The sequence below is a fragment of the Daphnia pulex genome, chromosome 1, assembly GCF_021134715.1.
Source record: "Daphnia pulex isolate KAP4 chromosome 1, ASM2113471v1".
NCBI lineage: Eukaryota > Metazoa > Arthropoda > Branchiopoda > Diplostraca > Daphniidae > Daphnia > Daphnia pulex.
Window position 1 is genome coordinate 7,461,815 of NC_060017.1, and position 8,250 is coordinate 7,470,064.

At 40.4% G+C, this 8,250-nt stretch overlaps 1 protein-coding gene across 2 annotated transcripts in view; it reads right to left on the reverse strand.

Annotated features, from left to right (window-relative positions):
- The window catches only part of LOC124197638, a 32,735-nt gene extending 26,710 nt beyond the window's left edge, over window positions 1-6,025 (reverse strand). The window contains exons 1-2 of one of the 2 annotated variants that reach the window (XM_046593181.1): window positions 5,926-6,025; window positions 1,164-1,421 (exon numbers count right to left, since the gene is read on the reverse strand). The gene's annotated coding sequence lies outside the window, so the exon portion shown is untranslated. Of the gene's footprint in view, window positions 1-1,163; window positions 1,422-1,453; window positions 1,601-5,925 lie in introns of those variants that run through there. The other variant, XM_046593189.1, reaches the window with a different exon arrangement.
- Window positions 6,026-8,250: the final 2,225 nt, after the last annotated feature.

Genomic DNA, 8,250 nt, shown 5'->3' on the forward strand with positions numbered 1-8,250 from the left:
TTCTCGGAAGTGATAAGTCTAACATTGGAAATAATAAAAGCCCACGCCTACTGACCGGAATAGCTCCAATTAGACATAAGCGTCTCAAGAGTTTTAAAAAAGGAAAGTTTGTAAAAGAAAAAGATTTAAAGCAATTGTTCGAAATCGAAAATACAAAAATTAAAACAAGTCGAGTTAACGATATTCAATTAAAAACAAGGAAGACAAAAGTACACATGCACAAGATTCTGAGAAACTCGAGTAAAAAATAATTCAATTCGTAAAACAGCATTTCGGCGGTGTCATCACATCTGGACCCAACAAAAGCAACTGGGAAAATATCGCAATAACCTAGCAAGATTGAAGTTAAAGCTTGCTGGCGAAGCGTAGCTTCAAAAATAGTACTATTATAAATCGAAGAAGAAAGCAGGAAAAAGTTTCAATCACGAAGCCAAACACACATGGGGCCATTTCAGGCAAAAGCTTATTGCGTCTTAGCCCAGAATCCTGACGAAGACACAGAGGATCAAGAGGTTCAAAATGAAGCTCAAGAAAGTTGTCGTGTTAAGGGCCAAAGGGGATTAAAGGGATAAAAAGCTATTCCTATTCTCGATCCTCAATCTTAGCCATCAGACAGTTTGAAAGAGTACGCTGGACGTCTTTCAACGATGTCGCAATTTTAATCGTCAAACGCATAAGTACGGCAATCCATCACTTGGCCGTTTCAATCGTGGCCATTCTTTATCCTCTGAAATTACGATGAAACATAGTTGCATCAATCACTTTACGCAATTTAAGCAGAGTGATAATTCTTTCAAATTCGAGTATCGGGACATTGACGTCGATCAGGTGGTTCGTTTCAAATCTGGGACACGATTGCGACTAATCGGTCCACAACTTGACACAGAATTAAATCACACTTGGCCAATAATGTCATCAAATTACCAGGAAACACAACGAATTGTTCAAGCAGAGCTTAAGTAATAGAGTGGTACGAGAAGTTGACTATCGCACAAGTTCAAAGAGTCGACTCGACACGACATAAACCCTTTCAACCTCCCCAAATAGAAAAAGTTGCTCCGTTACTAAGATGCAGAACAAATAAGAGATTACCGGAATCATTTCCACGATTGAGGCAACCACTTTCCCAACAAAAGTTGATGAAAACGAAAAAACAAACTTACCTTTTTCTTGGATAAGAAGTTGTTTCTTGTCTTCTTCGATCCGTATGGACATTATTCGAGGAAACGTGATGCAGGACTACGTGGTGGATAAGACGAATTCATTGGAAATTGATAGCGATGGCGACGACCCACATTTTCCTGGCACTGACTACACACACACACACACACACACGCCCACTTGATATGGTTCCACGGAAGCGACCGGAGGTAAAGTAAGAAATGTCGTCGAGTTGTATGAAAAGAGAAGGGGTAAGCAACCTAAAAAAAAAAAAAAAAAAAAAAATGGTTACCTGTGCAACTGTGGACCACTACTGAATTTACTGATCGCTGTCACTAAATGTTTCTGTCTCTGTATTGATCGGCACATCAATCACATTGTTACTGTGTGCCGAATATGAATTTTGTCAAACGTAGCAACGCAGTATGAACGACGTAAAGTTACCAACGGGTGCGATTAAACTAGAAAGCGACTACGAATGGACAATTGGACATTATTTCATCCCTTCTTTCCATTGATGTCAAATCAGCAGAAATGTGAACAAATTCTAAAACTGGAAATGAAATAATTCCACGAAAACGCGATGTAATTAAGATTTCACCAGATGACCTCACTTTTTTCGCGCGAGTCGGAATTAAAAGATCAAGTGCACTTGTGCTTCATCGCATAATTAATAAAGGTGAAGTCACAATGATACTTCAATAAAACTTGGCAAATAAAATATGCCATGTAAAGGTGTCTCATTATTTTTTTCTTTAAATTTACATGCTTCACTTCAACTTACTAAAAAACCATGAATCGACGATGCACCGTGTAACCTAATTCTAGATAAATTAATGGATTCTTTTGAAGTTAAAAAAAAAACAACCGAACGACCAGGAAAATGTTTTCTGTGCATTAGACGACGACAAGTCAAAGATTTTTTGTAAATTTCTTGCCAGTGCCGTCACCATCATTTTTATTGAAATTTAGATGCTTCATCTGCCTCATAAAACCATGAGGCAACGATGACGCAACCTTCCAATAATTAAATTGGTTAAGTGCTTTTGAAGTGTTGTTTTTTTTTAACAACCGTATCGAAAGAAAAGTTTGAAAATTGAACTTGACGACGACATGTCAAAGATTCTTTTAATTTCCTGCCATTGCTGTCACTACCCTCCGTTGTTTAAGTCTCAGCAGCTCCTTGTATTGATTAGCACCAACGCAAAATGGAGGTAAAGGTGCGTGACTAATTTCCCTACACAGTCGCTCTCCGAATGTCGCCCACTTTGAAAATTAATTGTTGCAGCTGCTGGGTACCTAGTTTAGAGCGACGAGCTGCAAGGCCAATTTCAATTCGGACAGCTCCTTTCTCATTTAATTGGTAGTTGTGCAGATTGCAGTGAACTGTTGAATAAATGATCGAATTTCCCTGATCGGCGTTGACGATCTTGTCGTAATGTCGTATTCATTAGACATAAACTGAGAGGACAAAGGAAGATGCTGACCGGAATGGCCTGGTGTAGAATACTAGAATATACTGTCGATCATCTTCACAATCAATTTGAGACAGTGAAAACAGACGTCAAATAATCCGGACTAAGCGCACGGGACGAGATGGAAGATGAGCTTAAAAGCGACGTTTCCCTTAATTGTCCAATTGTCCCTGAACTGCGGATTTATCCGACGACGGAAGAGCCAACTCACCAATCTGCGTGGCGTATATAGTGGACTGTACGACGATCTTGAGTTCCAACTTTCTACATATCGAGCACTGAACAACTCTTCAAACAAATTTGTAACTCTCGACAGAGCACATAAGAAGTATATAACATTAACTTTCAAAAAAGATTCACTGTTGGTTGTTCGGGTTTCAGTGGAGACCTGCATCAGTCCCGGAGTGATTTTTTCCAGGTTTCTGATACTGAAATTCCATTGGAAAATCGTGACAGCTAACAGGAATGAATTTGAGTAAAGAATTCATGCGCTTCGAAATGCTCAAGAATGTTTACAGTAGAAAAAGGCGACTCAAAAGAAAAGATTCAATTTCTTTAGTTTTATTTTATTTTTCTATTTTTCTTAGGAATTCAACTTATGAAAACGACGGAAACTGCAACCGTTCGACCTGTACTGATATGGGCGATGACGGCTCACTGACACTGACTAGCGCAACAACTTTAAAAACAAACTTGGTTGGATATTTAAAAATTCAGCCCGTCATCTCAGAATATATACAATTCAATGTAATTTCTTTCTTTTATTTGGATCCTCCCCACAAATCGGTTCGACTACCGCAAGTCATCACGGATCGCCGAGTTGCGCTCCAAGATTTTCTTTGAAACATTTTAATGCAGTTACAACTTTAAAGAAGTAAAACCTAAGAGTTACATTGGGCATGACGTTCCCGAGACCTTTCGTCGGATGACACGACGAGAATAAAAAACCGCATAGTATTGATCTCGGAACAGTTTTTGAAGTGGTGAAGTAGTCAAAAGTCTTCTGAACGCAACCGTAATATGTCTATACATATACCGCAGTGGTGCTGGCCGGTTGATAGGTGCACACGGCATCGTGCGTGTGCATGGTCAACTCGGAAGACATCAAACCTATTTCCAGGTTCTCTCCCTTGACATCCCCAGAGTGCTTTCCAGTTTTCTGTTTTGACGCTTTTCCCTTGGCTATAATATTATTCTTTCTTCTCTATGTTTAACAGTGCACTATATATTCTAAACAGTAGATAGCACCCTACAAATAAAGTAGTATATATATACTATGGCAGTCGTCGCTCAAAATGATGGCCACAGCGCAATCTCCTTGAAGGAAAAAGAGAGAGAAGTTCGTCATGTCATCAAATCGCCATCTCGAGTGGGCCATTCCGGTCTGATATCGTCCTCGACATTTGATTGCTATAAGCCTCAACTGTACATATTATACCTTTACGGGGGGGACCAACCGTGGCCCCAACTTTGGCTGAATGAGCGAGAGATGAAGCTGCGGCTGCTGCCCGCTCGGGACCAATTGATGACACGCACGACACTGAAAGAGAGAGAGAAGGAAACGGAAGAAAAGGCGACGATAAAAAATGAACCAAGTTGTCGGTTTTCGCAACCCCTTCTATATATATATATGAAGGTATACATATAAACGCACAAGGTCCCGCAGGACGGACGCCGCTCAATCAACAGCTTCGTTCGTTCTGGCGAAACGATCTTAAAGTGATGAAAGACTGGAAAAAAAAAGAAAAAACTTTTCCCGAAGCGATAGAGTAAATTTTATTTGAATGAATCGGTGAACCTAGCGAACTTTATCCAATCAAAACTTTGCTTGTTCGTCTTTTGTCTTGGGTTGCACAAATTTCTCGACTTTGTCTCGACATTTCGTGAATATCCTCCCACGCCAGAAAAAATCGTTTCGTTTACTTTTCGACTAAAATATAGTTATGAAATAATTAACGATCCCGACGATTCGTGGATGTTCCTGGATCGCGTTGCTACGCAACGTCTAAGCTAAATCCGCTTGACTCTCCCCCCGTTCAAAAGTTAAGAACATTCGATGGAAGATAAAAAAACAAAAAAGTATCAAATAATAACGCCAGCTAGAGAACCTATACTACTCATTTCGAAATGGAACCGGTATAAACCCTGAACGTGTTTTCTCGATCCCCGGCGTCTATACGGTTTCCCATCATCACTCCCCTTTACAGTGTTTTCGTTTGATATGGAAGGTGACGCTCGAGGAGATAGACGCTCACGTCGTATTCAAACTACCATCGATCGGGTTGGCTCTCTCACCCCGTAGATTGGCAGGCAGGAAGCGAAAAAGGGCGTTTATTATGGGGCCGGGGAAAAAAAGATAAAAGGCAACGGGCAGGTTGGTTTTATGTGTGAGTGTTCCTTGTTGATGGGGAAGGAAAGAGGTGAGCAGACAGAGGTGGAAAGCTCATCCGGCTTATATAGGACGGCGCATTATTAACATACATTTCTCCGTAATGATATGCAATATGTAGATGAAGATCCCAAGGATTATTAAGTGGCAAAGGATATACGGCGCCATTTGAGTCGCTCCGCGACCGACTTTTGTGAGATGAAAAAGGTAAGTCGAGAAGGTAATTCGACCAGAAACTAACGAGCATCCTCGCGCCAATAAGTCGCCTAGGAAACGACGCATTCACAACATTTGACAATCTGGCAGCAACTTTCAAGTATAACTTGGAAAGACAGTATTCCCAATAATGTAAAGCTCATCGTCTACAGGTTGGGCGCGGGAGCACTTTGAGGTTCAAGCGTTCCACTTCCATCCACCACTTTTAAGCAAATTCTATTGAGAACGGCAGCAGCAGCCAGAGCCAAAGAAATAAAAAAAATAGACACTTTGTTTCCATCTATTTTGAGTGCGTGCATTGCTAACGCGGTTTCTCGGAAAAACGGGAAAATGCTGCGCCGCAGTTATAATCAAAGCACACTCTGAGACTTTTATGCGGAGAATTTCAGAAATTATTCTCATTAGTAATGGCTAGCATATGCGCAGAGGAAACAAACTGGGCGAAGACTTTTTAAAAGCGACTCTATTATGTAATTAATAATACCGTAGTTCAGTTGAGAGCGGAGGCTCGAATTCCGTCAGTTCAATGCAAATAGCTTACGTACTGGATTATTGAAATAACCATTCAGTTACAAAAGAAATTGTGTTTACTACTCGCTGACCAAAAACTTGATTTTTAATTGACTTGATGAAAATCGCGCAATGGAAGTAGGAAGAGGTAAAAATGTTTATTTTGCCACTTACCAGCAGGATCGTCGAATTGACGGAAAAGCTAACGCAGTGCCTCCTCTTGCTCGAGATGGAAGGTTTTCGACATTCCGGCACACTAGTTGAGAATCCGGACGCTAGACGGCGCAAACAGTGACAAATGTCTCAATCCAGCCACTCAAGCTAGTCATGATCCAGCTTCGAAATGCATGAAGGAATAATAAAGGGAAATAAATTTTTAACCTCAAATATTGCTTCCTACATGTATTTTAAAATTGGATAGCGCTTAACATCCTAGCGCATCGATCATCATATCAAGATATTGAATTTGCTGGGATTCTTTTTTAGATTCTTCAAGCAATCACATGTGCTATTTATACAGTACAGTAACATAGACGATGCGTTGGGCAAAGAGAAAACCTAGCCGAGTCTTTAGCTGTGTTGGGGAGTTCCGTTTATAGAAATTAATTATTTTTTTTTTCAATAAATGAAGGAGTTGGCATCATAATAATGCAGAAACAAGCTGGCAATGGGAACAACTCAATTACATGTAGAAAGCCCAAGTTTTTTCTTTCCCCCAAAAAAAAGATATACACACAAAGAATTTGTTTGTTTGGCAGAAACTGACAGAAACGAAATGATTGCTTCAATCCGCCTTTATTCATGTTTATCGCTTCACTGAGTTTCTGATTGAAAACCAGCTTTGTTACAAAAAAAAGGGGAGAAAAGAAAGCTCAGCAATAACTTATTCAATATCAACCTTCTCCAACGATCCACCCTCCCCCCAAAAAAAGAAGCATCGAAAGGTATTTAACCTCATTATTATTCTTGGGACGTTGATGCAGAAGACTAATCAAGTTAGCGGCCCCAAGTCTTGGCGAATCCTTCCGAATTACTTATTATAATGATTTCTTATAAGCGCAGCAGCAAAGAAACCGAGCGATTCCACTTAATTCCATGGCCGACCGCCAAAAAGAGCGAATGACGTTTGAACTGTCAAATCGTCAGTCTTCTTGCTCCTTGATTTCCATCGTACGTTTAAGCTTTCCCCCCTTTTTGAATGAACGACAGTGTGATCGATAAGACACTGTGTACGGAACATTATTCGGAAAAGAAGGGAGAGCGATACAACGGCATGTGTATATAATTTCCGAAAACAAAAAGAGGAGATGTGGGGCATTAAATGCGACTTGGAATAATTCGTCACGATTCGCAGCAAATAGGAACGGCAGGGAAAGTTTCCGAGGGGCGATAAGATGCGTGACATTTCGAACATTTGGCGGGGTGACAGATCTACAGGAATTAGTTTTCTGCCGCGATGTCGAGGGTACCATCCCCAGGGAAAAAAGAATCCTGCGGTAGTATAAAGCGGATCGCGTTGTTTCACAGCGATTTGTTTTTTTTGGGGGGAGAGCAATAACACCAAAAGGCAAAGATTTTATTTCTTCGCAGTGAACGGGAGGACAGCGTTTAAACTGACAAAGTGATAAGACAGGCCGAGACTAACACAATCTTGAAGTTGATTGTATTATTCGAAATATATACCCTACTATATTTAGTCTACTCAACATATAATTTTGTCTTGTGTGTTACCAAACACTTGGAAAGCTTCTATAACAAATTAGACCTATTTATCAAATCAAATTGGCACGTCTGATAGAAGCTGACACGGTGGGAAAAAAAAGGCAAAAGTCTATTGTTGTTTGGTGTGTGCAACTACACAAACGTATCGACCATGGCGAAAGCCAACACACAGATTCAATTTGTCGAGGAGCAGCGGATCAATTCCTCGGATGCTGGGATTGGCGTCCCATTGGAAATGGGATTATTAGCCGTTTGTTTCGGAGAATAAACTTGTCGACACTTAAACCGACACAAATCAAACACACGCGGACTCTAATCAAATGACGTACTTTTGATTGTCAAGAGGAAACAGAGTAGAGCTCGAAAGGTGCTAATGAAAGCAGGGGTTGCTTAGAGGTAGTCAAGGAAGGTGAACCAAAACTTTGACTTGTATAACTACACAACTCAAACACTTTCCTGTATGTGTCCTTTCTTTTGTTACTGTATAGACACCTCGATTATAGCGACGAATAGTTTGTGAAAGATTCTTGTTGACATCTAGCTTTATCGCCAAGGGCAACGATATAGGATTTTATCATTCCTAATTGGACCATCACCTAAGCATCTCGCTGGCGTTGCTATGTCTCTAGCGATGTCTTCAATATCTTCTACAGAATTTCGTTTATAGTTTACAAGTTATACCAGTCGTGGCTACCTGATCTATCTGTAATAACTCATTAATAGAAAAAAGAGAAGGTCGTAGGTTATAAATGGTACCATCAATATGCGTGCACGTAC